The 20,200-nt window shown below is 45.7% G+C and overlaps 1 long non-coding RNA gene across 2 annotated transcripts; it reads left to right on the forward strand.

Annotated features, from left to right (window-relative positions):
- Window positions 1-1,022: 1,022 nt before the first annotated feature.
- LOC308647976 lies at window positions 1,023-19,851 on the forward strand. Of its 2 annotated transcripts, none has more exons than XR_014021749.1 (5): window positions 1,023-1,060; window positions 4,432-4,523; window positions 4,766-4,971; window positions 11,293-11,397; window positions 19,514-19,851. It is a non-coding gene; the product is annotated as an uncharacterized lncRNA (long non-coding RNA). The 2 variants fall into 2 exon arrangements; XR_014021750.1 differs by lacking the exon at window positions 1,023-1,060 and adding an exon at window positions 4,218-4,339.
- Window positions 19,852-20,200: the final 349 nt, after the last annotated feature.

A 20,200-nucleotide genomic window follows, 5' to 3' on the forward strand; every position in this document is an offset into this window, starting at 1 on the left:
CAGCCTACTAGTTTCCAGATTGTGTGTGTGTGTGTGTGGGGGGGGTAAACAATAGTAGGAATTTGGTTTTGTTTGTTTATTGTGCAGAAAGGTTTAAAGGGGCCAAACTTGACCCCACACAGTCTAGATATGGTATGGAGGGCAAAGAAAAGGAACTGTGAAGTCAGATGGGGGAACTGACTTCCTCCTGAGAAGCCTGGAACATCCTTTTCAAAACCCCACATGACTGGACTACAACCCAGACTACGGTTATCCCAGCCATTTGGGAGCCTAAGGCAGGAGGATCTCAAAGGTTCAAGGCTAGCCTGAGCAACTTAGTGAGATATAAAAAGTAAAAAAGGGCTGGGGATGTGGCTCCATGGTGGCGTCCCCTGGGTTCAATAATCCCTACTACAGAGAGAGAGAAAGAAAGAAAGAAAGGAAAACAGAAATGTGCTATTGAGTCCTTGCCACCAGCTCCTGGGCCAGTCCCTTGACATGTTCTCCTTGGATCAGGGCTCCACATGGTGAGCATGTACACTCCCGAAACACACACACACACACACACACACACACACACACACACACACGAGTCTGGTGACAGATTGGGTCTGAAAAATCTGGCAGCCTGCATTGGCTGATGGCAGAGTGTGGAGCCTGTTCTCGCGTCTCCCTGGAGTCCCTCTGCAGACGCAGGTGCGCGTCAGCGCCTGCTCTAATTTTATCCCTGGTTGATGGAGGAGACTAACTGAGCAGCAGGGAGCCTGCTATTTTAGGTCTCTGGCGGTTCTGGGTTATATAAAGCCTATTGCCGTGACCTGCATTGCTTTGAGGCTGTGCCTCACTCTCTTGCGCGTTCTGTCACAATATGTCATCAGCGCAGACATTCACACACACACCCCCGGGTCTCTTGGGGAATGAGGAGGGAGGTGTGTGCTGGCGGAGTGTATGTGTGTGTCTGTGTTCCTGCCAGCTTGCTGAGGGACGTGGCCTGCATATACTGCGGGGAGGGAGCGTTGTATGTGAAGGAGGTTTGTTCTGGAAGGAAATGGAAAGATCTTTCAGAGGCAGGAACGTGAGGGTATGTGCTTTGGGCTTAAGGAACAGAGTGTTTGTGAGCTGATGTTGTGGTTCTGCCGTTGGCATGGTGATAAGAATAACTTCTATTTCAGTAACTCTTCATTTGAAAGGAACCCAAGGGTTCATAAATTATACACAAACATCTCTGCCTTTGAATGGCAGGAATTTTGTAACTGAAGTTAGGCGCAGCAGCCACATGAACAAACGTGATAGTCTGAATTTAGGGATGGCCTGATGGCAGATTATGGCATTTCCTACATTATTGGGGACAAATCTTACCTGGAAATTGTTTCCTTATATACCAGAATACCCTTATGTTACTGGTTTTGTGACAATTGTGTAAAGATATGTGCTTGCTGATTTAATCTTGTATGACATCTCATTTTTCTGTGTAATCTCCAGTAATGAGTTGTAACATTTTAATTTTATTTATTTATTTTTGCCGTCCTGGGGATTGAACCCAGGGCCTCGCTCATGCTAGGCAAGCACTCTACTACTGAGCTACCGCCCCTCAGCCTGAGTCTTTATATTTTTAGATATATACATTTAATAGGAGAACATACAAGATAATCCTAATATAATACGGCTTGTTATTCTATGAATTTGAAAATACTAGGTTTCTGAAAATACATATGATCCCCACAGATGAAGCTTAACAGTTCAATGAGCTGATCACGCAGGCATTTTCTTGCCGCCCATTACCAGCAGGGGGAAGAAGTCCCGTGCTTGATGAGCTACGTGTTTCCCATATATAATCTCCCAGGGTACATGGCTGACATGATGGAACCCATAGGGAATGACGGCTTGGCAGGGACACAACTTGGCTCCTGGAGCCTGCTAGAATGTGAGGCCTGAGGCGGAGGCTCAAGTTGCTGATTCCTGGCAGCAACCACAGCAGGTGGGATTCCCATAACTGGCAACCTGACTGAAGTGCTATTTCTTAGCTGCCTTTTTTTTCCCAATACCAGAACCCAGTGGGTGCTCTACCCCTGAGCCACAGCCCCAACCCTTTTTATTTTATTTAGAGATGGGGGTCTCACTGTTGCTGAGGCTGACCTCAAATTGGCGACTCTCCTGCCTCAGCCTCCAGAGTAGCTGTGATCACAGGTATGCGCCATAGTGCCTGGCTTCCTAGCTGCTCTGAGAAAGATCTTTCTTTTCCACTGGCCAAAGCACTTCTAAGGGATCTGGAGAGAAAAAAAAAATTTGGTGAGCTTTCCATGAAGAAAACCAAAAGAATCTGGCAGCCAACTACGCAGGGCTGAAGGGAGTCAGTTCCTTAGAGAATTCTAGTGAAGGGAGCCACTAAGGGAAGAAGGAAAGGGAAATGAACCAGAATCAAAGACGGGGCTTGTAGGAGCCGGATGGGGAAATGAAGCCAGGAATGGGGAAGGTATAGATGAATCACTGTGTGTAGTTTAGTAATAATTGACTTAAACAGAACCTTCCCACTCATGCCTTCCCGGCCTCCTCCCCCTGGCTGGGGTCAGGTACTCAACACCCTCCCTTTTTGGTGGTCTGCAGACTGCCTTCAAATCCCCTCCTCCCTGCTGTCAGAGAACCCTTTCTAAAACACAGATATGGTCAATGACCTTCTCAACGGTTCTTCGCTGCTCTCTCTGGAGAATTCTCCCAAGCCTTGGCAGGCAGGCCCTCTGAGACTGGGTCTGCTTATCTCTCTGGCTTAGCTCCCACAGAGCCCTGCCAGCTCCTTCCTGTGTGGACCACCCCACTCTCCATGCCATTCCTTGACCCCTCAAGATGAATGTGCTGATATGGGCTCTCCTGCTCTATATGTGTTAGCATGGACTGTTCCATCTGCCTGGAATGCCTTTCCCAACTTTTTTTTTTTTTCCCTGGAAAATTCCCAAGCTTCCTCCAGACCTCCACTCAAGCAACTTGAGCTGACCCCTCCAGGTCTGGCATCTTGGTGCACCTCTGCTGGAGAGTTTAAATGCCTTGTGACCTAGTCTGCCTAGACTGTGGGCTTTTGGAGAACAAGGACTATATAGTTCCTCACCTGGCCCACCCAGGCTGCCCCAATGAGTGGTAAATGAATGACTGAATTTGGGCAGAAAGCACATTTTACAACCGAGTCTTCCTCAAAGTCATGAGGGATAGGATCTGTGGAAGATGCCAATGAACTTGAAGAGGAAAGGCCAGGGTCTGGGAAATCTAAGGCCTCCATCCATGTCCTCGTCCTGGTCCTGCCAAAGAACTGCCAAGCCAGCCAGCAGTACTATGACCAGAGCCTCACAGCTCCTTCCCACTGGGTGGCTGCTTCCTCTGCCCAGGTCACATCCTGGGGAGGCTGGCCTCAGGGATCTGGCACAGGAGAGAATGAGGAGAGAATCCAGCATCCTGAGGCACCTAATGCTGACTGAATTAAAGTAGGCTGCCTTGGGTCAGGGAATCCAGCTCAGCCATTCTGGTATCTGCTGATACTGGTCTTTTTGAGGAAACAGATAGGATTGGAGGAGGTCCCATACCATAAATCAGGGTCCAATGCACCTAAAGAGGCTATTTAATTAAATCCCTGGTGTGGCCTTCACATAGAAAATATTTTTTGTAAGATGGCTAATCATTACTTTATTCATCTGTTTTAATATCTGTGTTTCCCTCTTGGGGGTTTTATGATAGTAGGGCTGACCTTTTCTGTGCCCTTATGATGTCTCTGCCCAAAATATTTTCATTTAACACTATGTTGAACACACACACACACACAAACACACAAACACACGTGCACGTGTGCACAGCCATTACCCTAAATTCTCTATCTTCTTCTCAGAGTTGCCCCAGGATCATAGAATAATAATATTAACCCAGGAAGAAACTGACTATGGGAGAGGTGGGAACATAATTAGCATTTTCTGGGAACTTTTCAGAATTTGAAGCAGTTTCTTTTTAGACATTCTGCCCCCTGCCATGGAGAGGGAACAGGGAAGAGCCTGCATGAGTGACGTGAGTGACACCTGGGGGACAGGGAGGGGCAGATGGCTGTTGGCAGGCTCACAATCTCAGAGCAGCTGCAGTGGTTGCAGTAGCTCCCCCAAATGAGAGAACTCGGGGCCACTGAGGGTAAAGGGAGAGAAGATTCTGTAGCCCATGACGATGACACGCAGGAGAGGGGACACAGTGGGTGGGTATTAAAGGGATTAGGTGTATGAGGCAGTGTTACCATCGCTCAGAAAGGCACTTGAACTGCCAAGAAACTAATAATGAACTGGAACCCCATCCAGGAAAGAGAGCAAGTCAAAACAGTGTATTCTGCGCTCAACATGTACGATATTTCAAAATTGGTAGCTTTAAAAGCTCTACAGGATCTCATACCTCATTTAATTTGATCTCTTTTTTTAAAAACTCATACAACAGAGCTCTTCAACAATGAGGATACCAGCTAATAATTACTGAGTGCCAACTGCATGCCTATTATTCTTCTAAATGGTCCACCTCCATCAGCTCAGGTAATTCTTACAATTTTACTAGGTACGTATTCAGAGTATTCCCCATTTTATAGATAACCAAAGGAAATTATAGAGAGGTATATGTAACATTCCCAATGTCACACAGTGTAGTAAATGTCAGAGTTAGGATTTGAACCTGGTCGTCTGACTCCAGATCCCAAACTTGTAACCACCACTTGATGACCACCTCTGTGGTAGCCAATATGCCTTTTTTTTTTTTTTTTTTTTTTTTTTTTTTTAAGAATCAAACCCAGGACCTAGTACATGCTAGGCAAGTGCTCTACCACTGTGCCACACCCTCAGCCCCTAATACGCCCTTTCAATACCGGCTGCTGATGATGTGCAAGGTGTGGGATCTACCTCAATGCAGAAGAATGAGAGAAGCTATGTGGAAATCCTCCGCGAACGTCAATATGACATCATCACTAATAAACGCTTGTGAATCCAGGTCAGTTGTGTCACATGCGAGGCGCTAGAAGCATCTCACACAGACTCAGGATGAGTCTCATTTCTAGATGCCCTGCCCCAAAGTATTCAGCAAGTGATTCCTTCATGAATTTACTCAGTAAATCTTCCTTAAAGCATTTACTCTGTGGCAGGTCTGCCAGCCACATAGTACTATGCTCTGGAAATACACCTGGACTAAGGCACAGCCCCTGCCCTCAAGGAGCAGGTAATACATGGACATCTCTCAACCAATGATCAACAGGTAAGGCAGATGTCACCTGTTGTCCCTTTGCCCCCTGCCTCAGATGTGTAGGTTGTTACCATCGACTGGAGACTTAGGGACAGCTCAACTTCCAGGTGTTAGTCTGCCAGCCCTGAAAATCACCTGTGTCCAGAAATATTTTCCTAGACAAGAGTTTGAAGTTCTTACCTGGAAAGTGACATGAAGTGATGTCAAAGATGACAGTCAGCTAAGACAGACAATTGTGAGGATGAGTGTGGTGGCCCATGCCAGTAATCCCAACAACTTGGGAGGCTAAGGCAGGAAGATGGAAAGTTTAAGCTTAGTCTGGGCAACTTAGCAAGACCCTTTCTCAAAATAAAATATTTGAAAAAGGGCTGGGGATGTATGTAGCCCAGTGGTAAAGTCCTCCTGGGGCTCAATCTCCAGCAGTACCTCCTCCTTCAAAAAAAAAAAAAAAAAAAAAGGAGGATAATTGTGAAGAGAACATGTAACCTGAACTTACTGTAGTTTAAATATATATATTTATGGCTAAACATCTAATTGTTGGCAGAGTAACCCAGTGGCTAAGAATCTGGGCTCTGGAGTCACATCTCTTAAATTTTATTAGCTTTACAACTTTAACTTTCCCATGTCGTACTGTCTTTCTCTGTAGAACACAAATGATCATCATAGGATGAGACAAAGGCTAAATGAGAAAAGGCTAAATGTACTTACAATGGTGTCTGGAACACGCTAAGTCCTCTATAAACATGAGTGATTATTTTTGAACAATATTATTCGTAACCATAGTTACCTCTTGTTACCTCTAGAGAATAGCTTGAGGGGAAAAGGTGGGGGGTTGTTACTTTTTTATTTGCATTATTTACTTTTTGATTATTAGAGCTTAAAAACACATATTACTTTTATTTTTTTTATTTTTTTTAAAGATTTTATTTATTTATTTTTAAAGAGAGAGTGAGACAGAGAATTTTAATATTTATTTATTTATTTTTTTAGTTTTCGGCGGACACAACATCTTTGTTTGTATGTGGTGCTGAGGATCGAACCCGGGCCACACGCATGCCAGGCGAGCGCGCTACCGCTTGAGCCACATCCCCAGCCCCACATATTACTTTTATAATAAAAAAAAAAAAACAAGAAAAAAGTGAAAGAAGAATAAACTTGCTAATTAACTTTTTTTTAGGGTTATCTGGGAAGTAGATTAAAAAGTGTACCCCTTCCACCCTCTCCCACCCTGTCTTTTTTTTTTTTTTTTGTATTGGGGATTGAACTCAGAGGCACTTGACCACTGAGCCAGTTCCCCAGCCGTATTTTGTCTCACTGAGTCATTTAGTAGCTTGCTTTTGCTGAGGCTGGCTTTGAACTTGTGATCCTCCTGCCTCAGTGTCCTGAGCAGCTGGGATTACAGGCGGGCGTAGTGGCGCACTCTATTTTTTTTCCTAGCAAAAGAACTAACTTCCAGTAGGAGACCTAAAAGGCTTCTCATGACACTGAAAAGCCAAGGGTTGTCTGCATCAGGCAAGGCTTCATCCAGGAGCTATAGGATCCCACTTCTCTGTATCTTTCAGCAACTCTCTCCTCCTGCTGTGCTGATTGCTGCTGATGCCAGTCTAAGGCTCTTCTTGTTAAGGTGGCTGACAGCAGCTCTAGGGCTCTGTGCTCCCAGGTTCAAGTCTACTGGAAAAACTACATAGGCTCCTCTCTTAGTAATCCCTGCCAAAGGTCTCATTGGGTTCCCCTGAAGCCAAGTGCCCATCTCAGGGACAATAACCTGGTAGAGGAATTAAGCAGCGCTCTGATTGGCCAGGCCTCTGTTACATACCCACTTTTAGAGAACGCTAGTAAAAGTCTCCTCTACTTAATGCGTAGAGGTTGAGAGGAGCAAACTTTTCTTATGCGCAGGCTGGGGAAGATTATGAACAATGTCTATATCGAGGGTAGCTACGACTAGCGATGTGGAATCAGGAGACCCATGTAGGAAAGAATAGGTCAAAGTAAAGGATGCAACTTGAAGGAAAAAGTAAGGCACATGATGTCAGAGCCTCAGGAGTAGCAGTTTTCTGACTACCTTTCATGTACACAAGATGTAAGTCTGGAATCTCGAACACTCCTGGGAACAGGCAGATACTGCAAATAAGCTCAGTAGATTGCTGCACCAAACCCAAGACATGTGACCTAACACAGTGCCATTCTCCTCTCCCCCCCGCAGAGGCTGCAAATTCAGCTTGGATATGTGTACAAGAGCAAGTGTGCAATCTCTGTTTTTATTTTTATTTTTTTTGTAGTGCTGGGGATTAAACCCACACCTATATGTGCTAGGCAAGTGCTCTACTGCTGAGTTATACCCCAGCCCTCCTTCTCCTCTTTCTTCTCCTCCTCTTTCTTTTGAGATGGATCCTGCTGTGTTGCCCAAGTGTTCCTCAAACTTGCAATCCTCCTGCCTCAGCCTCTCAAGTAGCTGAGATTATACATGTGAGCCATCATGTCCATCTCTCTCTGTTTTTAAATGTTGACCACTTAAGCAAATTTTAAAATACACTATGTGAGCCTGGTGTGATACACCCATAATCCCAGCAGCTCAAGGGGCTGAGGCAGGAGAATCCTAAATTCAAAGATAGCCTCAGCAACTTGGTGAGACCCTGTCTCAAACTAAAAAATAAAAAGGGGCTGAGGATAGGGCTCAGTGGTTGAACGCCCCTGGGTTCAAACCCCAGTACCAGAAAACAAAAAAAAAAAAAAAAAAAAACTTTTTTTAGGGCTGGGGTCATGGCTCAGTGGTAGAGTGCTTGCCTAGCGTGTGGCATAGGGTTCGATTCTCAGCACCACATGTAAATAAATAAAGATCCATTGACAACTAAAAAAAAAATGTTTTTAAATACATTATGTAAGCCCAAACATATCAATGGTCAGAATCTACCAGTGCATTTCCATTCCCCCAGTTTGAGACATCTGACAAGATGTCACAGTTGACATAGAGTAAATGAAAGTTCCTTTGCCATTTGTACAGTATTAAATCTGTGTGCCAATCTATGCCCCAGTCAACAAGAACCCGATGACAGCCCACTGCCCAGAGTTCAGCCCTTTCATCTACACTATCTAATTCAGATCTAAAAAACACCACAGAAGGCGAGGGAACATCACTGTGAGAACTGTACTTTCATTTCCTGGCGGGGGTGTGGTTAAGTTCACAACTTTGATGAGATACTAACCGTCGGAGGGTTTTACATTGAATTTCCTGTTTCCTTTTCTTAATAAAGAAAGGAAAAGTGGGCCCCCGCAGCAACAACGGGTGATACACTGAGTTCCATAGGAAGACACCACGGGGGTTCCAACGTGGCCACAGCAAAAACAAAACATAACCCCAAACCTGGTAAATAGTAATACGCAGAAGATTGTGGCCCAAAGGGTTACTTAGGGTTTTTTGATCATCTCATGCAGCAATTTTCCACCCTAAACCCATTAGGCCAGTGCTCATGACCTTTACTTTTGAGTTGCTGGAGTCTTTTCCCATGGGAGGTTTAGAATATAGTAATGGTGATGGTGATAATGATAGTAGCTAATCTGTGCCAGGTGTTGCAAGAGGTGCTTCCCATGTCTCTAATTCTAGCACAAAGCCTCCAAGAATCATTCCCATTTTACAGATTTATCTTGAGTTTTCTTTGTTTAGATTCTTAATAGACATCTACTGCGTGCACAGTTCTAGGCTTTGAGGGCTGGGGGCAACAGAGAGGGATAAGAAGCTGATCTTGACTTCTAAGGACTTGTAATTTAGTGGGGAGACAGTTTATGCAGTAAAACATTTGAATAGCAGCACGATGATACATAATTCAAGGCCAAGGTGAGTAGTCCAGAGGAAAGTTCAGAGGGATGAGAGACTGCTGGAGGCCAGATGGTTGGGACAGCAGAACAGAGGGGAAAGGGCGAGGGCTGGGAAGGGCAGAGATGTTCTCCTAGGTAGTTGTGCGGGAGGAAAGGGGCAAATCCTGGCATAAATAGAAGTGCAGACAGAGGACAGAATACGGACAGCATAACTTGATGCATGAGCACCCTCAGCTCCAGCAGCCACACAGTCCTGGGTGGGAAACGGGGCTCTGCACCTTCCTACCTGTGTGACCCTGGATCAATGACTTGACTTGTACTAAGCCTCAGTTTCTGAACCTGTGAAGTGGGCATCATGAATGAACCGATGCAGAAAAGCTGCACGTGGCACCTGGCCAGTCCTCCGTAGCAGTTATCACAGTCTCTTTGTGGGGATACCCTTACAGCGAGCTGTTCCACCTGAATAGTGGAGATGTGTGGCCACACTGAAACCATAACGTAAGAGCCCAAAGGAGGCCTGGAAACTCTAGAACCATGAACTAAAAGCAGTGTGTATCAGCCCCAGAATTGGAGAGCACAACCAAACCACAAATGCTCAGCTCAGGTCTTTAAAGTGCTGCAACAGGGCAGAACCCATTGTAAATTACTTTGTGTGATGGAGTCAAACCACAGGTTTTTTTTTTTTCTTCTTTTTCTCATCAGACCTCACAGGAAATATACTCCTTTGTTCAGATGTGAGATAAGGCACCCCTTCACCTTGACTCTCCTTTGCAACACCCATTAATTTGCTCACTTTCTATCCTAGGTGCATATCATCAACAGCATATATTTAGTAGGCACATGGGTTTGTACTGCCCTTAAGTTCTATTAAGACATGGTTTGGGGTCTGACATGACAATCTAAGAAAAGGAGGTGAGAGTCTCTAGGCAGACCCAGCCAAGGGGGGTGGATTTTTTAAAAGGTTGTTTATTTTACCACCAGTAATCTCCTACCATGCTGTTGCCTAATAATTATTTTTAGGTTTCATGACTTTCAACCTAACCTCTATGCCCAGCAGAGAGGATCTATGCTGAGGTGTTGACATGATTTCTTAGCAGCTGTTACAAATTAATAGCTTTGGCTGTCTTCCCAAGTTGACCCATTCAATTTATCAAGAAAATTGGCCTTGAGGAATTTCCTAAAGACCCCTTGCCTAATGTGATAAGATCTCTGTCCCATTCAGAGTGTCTCTCCTTGGATCACTTTGGAAAGCATTAACAGGACTGACAGTGGGAGGGCCTAGAAAGAGGAGTGTACATGATAACCCAGCAGGGTATAGCTTACAACAGTGGCCAGTGAGTTTATCTCACTATCCTGAGAAAAGAAGGAGGCAATGACATAACCAACCACAAACACAATACTAATGCCCATAATGCCCAGCATCGACTGAACATTTGCCACGACCATACTTTATCTCATGGTCCACCCAACAGCACTCTGAGGAAATTACCACTGTTATCCCTGTTTTACTCAAAAGGCAAACTGAGGCACAGAAGGTTGAAATACATTCAAAAGATCACTAGTTTAAAAATAATGGCAGAGGCTGGGGATGTGGCTCAAGTGGTAGCGTGCTCGTCTGGCATGCGTGCGGCCCAGGTTCGATCCTCAGCACCACATACCAACAAAGATGTTGTGTCTGCCAATAACTAACTAACTAAATAAATATTTTTTAAAAATTAAAAAAAAATTAAAAATAATGGCAGAGCTAGAATTTGAACCCAGGGAACCTGGCTCCAGGGCTAGTGTCGGTAATATTACCAAGTTATGCATTTTTAATTGGGGCAGAGCATGTCAATGGACCAGAAATAGAAAGGTGTCTTGGGAGCTTTGGCCTAGCATGATGTTGTCCCAGTTATAACACAGCCCAAGCCCAGATGGACAAGAACATGTCCAGACAAATGCCCAGAGATAAAGACTTTGTTTTGTTTTTGCAGTGCTGGGGATTGAACCTAGGGCCTCCTGCGTGCTAGGCAGGCACAACCCCAGCTATCCCCAGAGATAAGACAGAGCTTAGTGCTTACTCTTTTCCCATTCTTTTCGGTTCTGTGGGGCCAGCCAGGCTTCAGTCCAGTATGACACTTGTCTCAAAGACCTGGTTAGCCTATTGGATTACGGGAGCCATCTCTGGCTCATGGGGCTCTAGAGTGGCTCTAGAGTGGCCAGTGAGAGCCTGGGTACCATGACACTTCTGGATAGGATGTTTCATTTGTTTGTTTGCAGTGTTGAGGATTGAACTCAGGGCTTCTTCCACTGAGCCACAACCCCAGCCCATCAGATGCAGGCCTGGGCTCAGCGTGCCAAGCATCCCCAGACACCGGACTTCAGGTTTGTGAATCCCCAATCCAACAAGGAAATATTTCAAGGATCTTCCCTGATCCTGTGTGTTTCCTGACTCTGAAAGAAGGCCTCCACTTTGCATCAGATAGTTGAGCGTAATCTGGGAAGTCAGCCATTCCTGGGTTTGAATCTTGCCTGTGCTGCCTTTGGGGAAGTTAACTTCTCTGTGCCTCCATTTCTTCATCTGTCAAAGGGGATTGTACTCAAACCTACTTAATAAGGTTGTTTAAAGAATTAAATCAATGAATCCACATCAGCAGCATAAAGTTCTCCAAGTGTAAATGTGTGGGCGACCATAATTATCTACACCTTGTCTCCCTTTTGGAAATGATTCTAACTGTCTTGAGCCCCAAGATGCACATAATCACATCCGGTTAGGGAGCGGCATCGGGAACAAAGCCTGTGGCCCTTGCCAGGCCTCTCTTGGAAAGGAAATGGTTTCGTCACTCAGCTGTCTAGGTCAGGGCCACTTTCTTCAGGGAAGGGCTGGCTCTCTGAGGTCTTGCCAGCTCAGCATGCTTCATTACACCCAGCAACCCAGCCTAGCTCTGCCAGCCCCCAGCGTGTGAAGGATCCCGGAGGACACATACACATCTTCTGGGCAGAATGCTCATTCATGACAGGCCCAAAGTGTCATTGTGCTGGCTTTTTTTTTTTTTTTTGCATTATTGGGGATGGGATCCTGGGGATGGGATCTACCACTGAGCTACATCCCCATTTTATTTTATTTTGAGACAGGCTAAGTTGCCCAGGTTGGCCTCAAACTTGTGATCCTCCTGCTTCTGCCTCCCGAGTTGCTTGGATTTCAGGTGTATGTCATCATGACCTTGTTCTTTCTTTTTTTTTTTAGAGAGAGAGAATTTTTAATATTTATTTTTCAGTTTTCAGCGGACACAACATCTTTGTTGGTATGTGGTGCTGAGGATCGAACCCAGGCCGCGTGCATGCCAGGCAAGCGCGCTACCGCTTGAGCCACATCCCCAGCCCATGACCTTGTTCTTGACCCTGGTGCTGGTGAGGATCCCATGGGAATTAGTGCCCTCTGGCCCTTTTGTTGACCTCCTAAATGGCCATGACTGTCGTCTTCAGCTAGGAAATCCTTGCATTAAGGAAACGATACCCAGGATCCAGAGCAAGAGCAAGTTCTAAGCTAGTAGGAAACCCCTTACAAAGTTGCCTTGGGAGCCTCAGAGTAAAGCGTGGGGGTGACAAAGCCGGGATTGGGGGCTGTGTCTGTCTATTTACTCCATAGCAACTACCCCCAGTGCTCAGCAGTTACCAACATGGGTAAGTGCACAGGTTTTGGAACCAGACTCTCTTCTGTTGAACGCTGACCCTGTCACTAGCAAGCTGGGTAACATTTGGCAATTTCCTTGACCTCTTTCTGCTTCCATTTCTCATCTGCAAGAAGGGATGCCTCTACTCACCTTTTTAGGTTGTTTTGAGGGTTCAATGAGTTTTTATAAAAATGCTTACAGCTATGCCTGGAGTGTAGTAGCATAAGTGTTAGCCATTTATGTCCTACAGGCTAGAGATATTAGTTCTGGACTGAGGCTCATATAAAAAGAAGGGACAAACCCAGAGTCTGAGACTGAGTTGATTTGACCTAATTCTGCTCTCTTTGAATGCTAGCTATCACCTTGTCTGAAAAGAATTCCTACTGTACGTGCCATAGCAAAGTCCATGTTTCAACTCTGGGGACTGAATTCACCCAAAGTGGAGCACAAATGTCAGTGGTTTTAGAAGTGGGAATTAAGGTACTCCTTGGTAGTAGAGACTCTCAGAATAATCCCATCCAAATGAACTTGACCACCGGTTTCCTGATCCTGGATCTCTGGGTGATCTGGTATACCTGCCCTTTGACCTGAATATAGGTGACATTAGTAATACATGAATAGATGAAATGCCAGCCCCACCTGGCTGGCCCAGAAAAAGGAAATGCTTCCCACACCTTGCCTTTGCACACGGCCCCCAGGGAAAGGCATCCCTGGAGCAAATGCAAGCCTCAGGCCTCAACACCTGGGTGTGGCTGCAGGAACCACCCAGTACAGACCGGAGTGAACCTGCTGCCCTTTCCCTCCCCTGCTGCCAAGTCAAACAGAACACAGGGAACGCAAATAGAATCATCACAATAAACCGGTTGTTGGAGCCAGACGCAGGAGAACCCTGGCACTGCCACCCCCTTCTCCGGTCCAGACATGATGAGGTGCTCTGAGGGCTGGGGAAGGTGTGGCCCGTGGGCATTCCTGCCCAGCAAGAAACCCTCTGGCTTGTCTGGACTCATTGCCACCCACATGGACTGCTCCAGAAGTTGCTTGCTAAGGCAGGGAGGGAGGAGGGTCTCCCTTTCCTCCAAGCCCTGGATCACGGGGAAATGCCCTTCCCACCCACTCTGCTTGACTAATGCTGCTTGTCCAGGAGGGAACTCTTCAAACGCATTCAAATCCCAAAGGCATCTGAGGTTGAGAGGAATTCGTGCTGGACGTGATTCCCTGCAGGGTCAGGCATGGGGAGGAGGGAAGAAGAGAAGGTGGGGCTAGTCCTAAGTGACAGCTTCAGATAAATCTGCCTAGAATTCTCCAGGTAGCTGGTGAACTCAGGGAGTGCCCTCCCTAGCCTGGAGCAGGTCACAGTCCCCCAGAACCTGCCCGAACCTTTCTAGTGCATGTGCTCTGGGGCATGTCTCTCTCTGCCTCCTTGGATCTTGGGCCAATGAGGAAATATGGGTTAGTCCCAGGAGGCAGGGATGGACCTATGTTCTTACTTCACGGTGTCAGCACCTCTTCATAAAGTTCTAGCAGATCTTCGATCCCCCCTTTATTTTCTTTTTAATAAATTTGAGGAAAGAGGCTAGAGACTTCCTTCCTGTAGGAAGGAAAACTTGTGAAATAATCCAAGAGGTTTTCTATGTGTGCCAGCGCATCATGAGGAAGTAGGAAAAGTAGATCTGAAAATGGACACCTGGGTTGGAAGCCTGACTCTACCACATCTTTGGTTACCTTACTTAACTATTCCAGCCTCATTTTCTTCCATTGTCAAAATGAACAGAGGACCTAGTTCTCACGGAAGTTAGGAGGTTAAAATGAAAACAAATGGCCGGAAGCAGTGGTACACGCCCCTAATCCTGGTAGCTTCAGAGATTGAGACAGGAGGATCACAAGTTCAAAGCCAGCCTCAGTAACTCATTGAGACACTGTCTCGAAAGAGAGAGAGAGAGAGAGAGAGAGAGAGAGAGAGAGAGAGAGAGAGAGAAAGAAAAGGTTTGGGATATGGCTCAGTGGTTAAGTGCCCTGGGTTCAATCTCTGGTACAAATATATGTATGTATGTATGTATGTGTGTATATATATTATACTGTCTTGTCACTTGAAAAGTACTAGATGAATCTTCCTTCATATTTTCCTCCCCCAATACTGCTAGAGGTTTGCTGTATTCTTGATTGGCCTGAAAACTTGGAGAAGAGCTCGATGTGGTGTAATGTACTTATAATCCCAGCTACTCTGGATCCTAAGGCAGGAGGATTGCAAATTCAAGTCCAGCCTGGAAAACTTAGTGAGACCCTGTCTCAAAATAAAAGCACTTGAAGATATAGCTCAATGACAAAGTGCTTGCCTAGCATGAGCGAGGACCTAGGTTCCAACCCCAGAACTAAGACACACACAATCACAGGCACACAAAAAAAGTGGAGGAGAGATTGTGAGATAGAATTGTACAGTAAACAAAACTTCTCTAACTCAACTCTGTGTTTAACCTTGGGGAGATAAGGACTGCTACTTCACTTCTTTCTAGATGGCCAGATGGGTTATTCAAGGCCTGGGGGCAATCACATCAATGCTTTCCTATCTGAAACAAAACACAAACACTTCATTCTCTTGCCAAAAACCCATCCAATCTAATTTACCCCCAAGTCAAGCTTTCCTATTAACCTGAACTTGAGGTTTCTCTCTACTCTCTAGCTTATGCTCTAGGTGGAGCCTTGAAGGTAGCAACCCACACTCTTAAAGGGGTCTAACTTGACCATTGGTTGACAGAATAAAGTAGAAATTATCATTGCTTTCCTGAAAGTGGCAGAATTAGTACATTGCTCCCCTGCCTTCAGAATCTGCTTATTGTTGGATATGTGTATACATCTCAACTATTATTTGGAGATTTTAAGTGCTGAGTTTGACTTTATTCCATTGACTATACGCTTTTTTTGTTTGGAACTGGACAGCAGTTCCAAAAAGTTATTGTCTTCTATTAAGTGAGGAGCAAATGTGAAAACATTATGATGGTGGATGAGGGAAAGATTTAGGAGTGCTGATCAACTGTGTAGAAACCTGGGGAGTGGCAATGGAGTAGGAAGAGAGGTGAGGGTGAACTGTTTAGACGAGGGTGTCAGGGAAGTGAGTAATGGGTAGGTCAGAGGATAGAGCAAGGAATGTTGAAAGGGAATGGATACAGTCTGTAGGCAGGTGGTAAGATGTCTGAATGGGAGCTCAGGGAGGCTATTGTGAAGCGGCAAGGAAGGAACCCTGAGGTGCAGGGATGGAAAATGGAATTGGATATGTGTTGGTGGAGGAATGGAAGGACAAGAGGCTAACTTCAAATGCCATTCATGTTCGTGTTCTTTATGCTTCACCCTCTGAAAGACTATGTTCTTACCCCAGTGGCTTTTTTTTTTTTTTTGTCCTCTCTTCTAGTCCTGGGGATAGAACCCAGAGCTTCATGCATGCTAAGAAGGACTCTACCACTGAGCCACACTTTTGGCTCTTCTGTATTGTGTTGTATTTCAAGACAGGGTCTCACTAAGTTAGTTGCCCAGGCTAGCCTTGAACTTGAGATCCTCTATCTCGGGGTCTCTAATAGCTAGGATTGTAGGCCTGAACCGTTGTATCCCAGGCTAATGGCTTATTTTTAATTCGACCAAATTATATCCCCTTTGCATTCCCCTAAAAACAAAAATAAAAACAAAACCACTTAAATTCAGGCTGTGATATTTGAAGTAAATTCAAAGTCAGGAGGTTCTCCGCTGAGCCTTATCTTCAAACTTCACATTCTGTTCAGGGGTTGTTTTCACAAGGTCATCTTGACACTTTACTACTGTTTCTTGATCTGGTTTTATTTACAGTTTGTTGCTGTTCGCTTCCTGTAACTGTTTGCTGAGACTTGCGAAGAAAAGCCGAGGCTGGCACACAGAGATCTCATATGTGGCTGACTTGTAAAGACGGAATTAAGCAGTGTACTGGTCTAAGCTTCAGATGCCATTGACCCAGGTTTTTCAGGCCTCCCTCCCCCCCCCCTTTTGGTACCAGGGATTGAATTCATAGGCACTTGGCCACCGAGCCACATCCCCAGCCCTATTTTATATTTTATTTAGAGGCAGGGTCTCACTAAGTTGCTTGGTGCCTCCCCGTTGCTGAGGCTGGCTTTGCTTTGATTCTCCTGTCTCAGCCTCCCAAACCGCTGGGATTATAGGCGTGCGCCACTGAGCCCATCTGGCCTTCCCATTTTTAAGAATCACAACTCTCACGAATTACTTTCTCCCTTTGTGAAGAAATCCTTCTGAATGGGAGTTATTAGGCACTCCTCCCTCATGTCAAAGCTCCTCATCAAAGCTCTAAGGAATACATTTCTCAAGTTCTGCGGCTCTGAAAGCATAAAAGGCAAATCCAAACTCCTTTCTGGTTCTCCTGGATTCTGGGTTCACTTCAATAGGGGTAGTTCTCCAAGCTGGATTTCGTTCCCGTCTGCTGGGCAAGGCAGTTTGGTTAGAGGCTGTTCTGTGGTCCGCTGTCTGGAGGAGACGTCGTTTGGGAGGTCTCCCCGACAATTATGGCCAACTGAGGGTGGAGAGAGTGGTCTGGGTTTGGCCCTCAGTCTGGAGTCCCAGGCAGCACCGAGAGATCTTGGCTCAGGACCCGAGGCCGAGGCGTGCTGGGACAGCCTAAGGGGATGTCCTGTGTTTCCAGGGGCTGGGGAACCCTCTCTGGCCCGGGGGCGGGAGTTGCTGTTCCAGAATCAGTTCTGGCTCCACTGCCTCCTCAGCACTTTCTAATTGCAGCCCCAAACAACAACAGCCTCCGCGGCCGTCCTAGCAACAGGCTCCGCCCACCCGGCCTCCTGCTCCGCAGGCCGCACGTGACCGCGACGCCTGCGTCTCTCCCTCAAGGCGGGCGGGGAGGCGGAGAGGCGGGAGGGTGGGGGCGATGACGTTTACTTTGTCGTTTCCATGGATATAATGCACAGACGTCAACGTCGCCAGTGTTTAGTGTGTAACGTTCTTACGTCTCCATGGGAACGTCAGGCGGCTAAACACTGGGCCCCAGCAACAGACTTCTGATTGGCCCGTGTCTTCCCGGGGCGGAGCTTCGGCGGCGGCGCCGGCTCCGCGGTGTTGCTGTTTTGGTTGTTGTCGACCAGTTGTTTATTTCTCCGTCAGAGCTGGGAGCTGAGGTCCAGAGCCGTCGCCAAGGACGGGACTCAGGAGAAAACGTGCTCAACGTGCAGCTGGCTCCGACCGATTACAGCCAACAACAGATGACATAGTTCCACTGTGACCAAGTTCAGTTGTGGGAATCTTGGGCCTGCAGCCCGGCGTCTGTAACCAGCCAGTATTTGGTGTTAGGAGCCCTGCCCCCACCCCGCATCACATCTCAGAAATGCCATTAGCCTCTTCGCCACATCCCAGAAACTGTGTTGCCTTCACAGTCGGCAGTTGGTTATGCTCCCAAGAGCAGTCGGGGGCCTTTCATACCCAATGCCTGGATTCCGTGCTATCCCTTCAGGATTTGGCTACATTTTTCCGTCTGGTCCTAATTCTGTTGAATGACATCATTTACCCTTATTCCCACCCAGAAATGTCCAGATTTCTTGTAGGTTAGTATAAAAGAATCCCAACGGATTTTGGGTGGGTACTTCTAGTTATGGACTCATTTTCTTTCTGCCCATTTTAATTAAAAAGGAGGGCCTTTTGATTTTTCTGAAAGAAATAGAAATAAATTGAGGACAGAGATGAAAAGAATATTAGTATCAAGCTGCCACATTTCTTTTTTCTTTTTGTTATTGAGGATTGAACCGAGGGAGGCTTAACCACTGAGCTACATCCCTAGCACTTTTTAGTTTGAGATAGGGTCTTGCTAAATTGCTTAGAGCCTCACTAAATTACTGAGACTGGCCTCCACCTTGCAATCCTCCTGCCTCAACTTCTAAGTCACTGGGATTACAGGCATGTACCACCATGTCGTAACAAAATGCCAAATGTTTTCATATGTAATACATAAGGATGGAGTTAAACATTCCAGGCATGAATAAATGTCTCCAAAAGACAGTTTTCCACCTTTATTTTTCTTGTAGCATTAGGAATTGAACCTAGGGCTTTGTGCATGCTGGTAGGCAAGTGGTGTACCACTGAGCCACAACCCCAACCCCAGAAAGTCTTAACCTTGCCCTGGACTCCCATCAGTGAAACCAAGTTAACATCTGGCAAGAGATAGTGATCTAGCTTCAGGGGTTTCAATCAAGTTCTGCTTAAAAGAATGCCTTAAAAATCTTTAGTTATAGTGTCAAATAAAATAAATCTTCACTAGCTCATGCACATACAAGTCTGAAATGTTTCATAAAAGGTTTAGATGACCAGATAACGTGCTTTCAAAACCCAGAGAGAGATATGCCAATACAAACCTCAAGTTGAAAACAAGAAAGTAAAATCACTCTCCTAGATTGGGGTGGCTATAAAATATATCTGTTCTCTCTAATCTTAGCCCACTACCTCCTTTCCCCTTCATCTGCTCTGATGAATATACTTGCTAATTCTCCCTGCCCCCATTTCTTGGCCAGCCTCACAGCCTGTAATTTCCTTCAGAGATGTGAGTGAAATTAAATGAAATTGGGAGCTTGCTTAATGCAAATAGAACCAAAGGGCACAGCTCTTTATCATAATGAACTTCATTCTGATTAAGTCAGGAACTGCAAGTGCTTACTATTTACCCAGTAAATATATTAAAGTGCCAAGCAAGTCTCCCTTTTGTCCTGACACTGCCAGGGAATATTTGAAAGTCTGATATAAGATCATTTTTAGACCATCAAACACCCCTTTCTAATTCTATCATCTCTTTATGTTTCCAGGAATGCAGAGTGTCTCGGTCTCTGAGAGCCAATGTATCTGGGTTACACTGAAAGAGGAGTAATGAGGCAATATTTACATTGAACATTGAAGATGACCTGAAAAGCTGGAAGAGATGACTGAGGACATTTTTTCAGTGTGGCTGAGGAAGAGGGGAGGAGGGAGAAGATGACAGCGTCTCAAAATGCTTAGATTTGACTCTAGCAAGCAAACCAGATTTATGACCCCGTCCAAGGACATCAATTCTAACCTCTCAGCTTCTTTGCTTTTAGTTCTTTTTGGCGGGGGGTGGGAGTGGGGGGATTACCGGCGATTGAACCCCGGAGTGCTTTACCATGCTTTACCATGCTTTACCACGGAACTACATCCCCAGCCCTTTTTTTTTTTTTTTTTTTTTTTTTTGAGATGGGCGGTCTCACTGAATTGCTTAGGGCCTCACTAAGTTGCTGAGGCTACCCTCCAACTTGCAATTCTCCTGCCTCAGCCTCCCAAATTGCTAAATTGCTGGGATTACAGGTATGCACTACTATAGTCAGCTAGTTCTTTTTTTCTTTTTTGGCAGTACTGGGGATCGAGCCCAGGGCCTCAAACATGTACTCTATCACTGAGCTACATCCACAAATTTTAATTTTTTTTAAAAATTTAAAGTACAGGTGTGACAGTGCACACCTGTAATCCCAAAGATTTGA

Source organism: Spermophilus citellus (genome assembly GCF_964194105.1).
Source record: "Spermophilus citellus genome assembly, chromosome: 4".
NCBI lineage: Eukaryota > Metazoa > Chordata > Mammalia > Rodentia > Sciuridae > Spermophilus > Spermophilus citellus.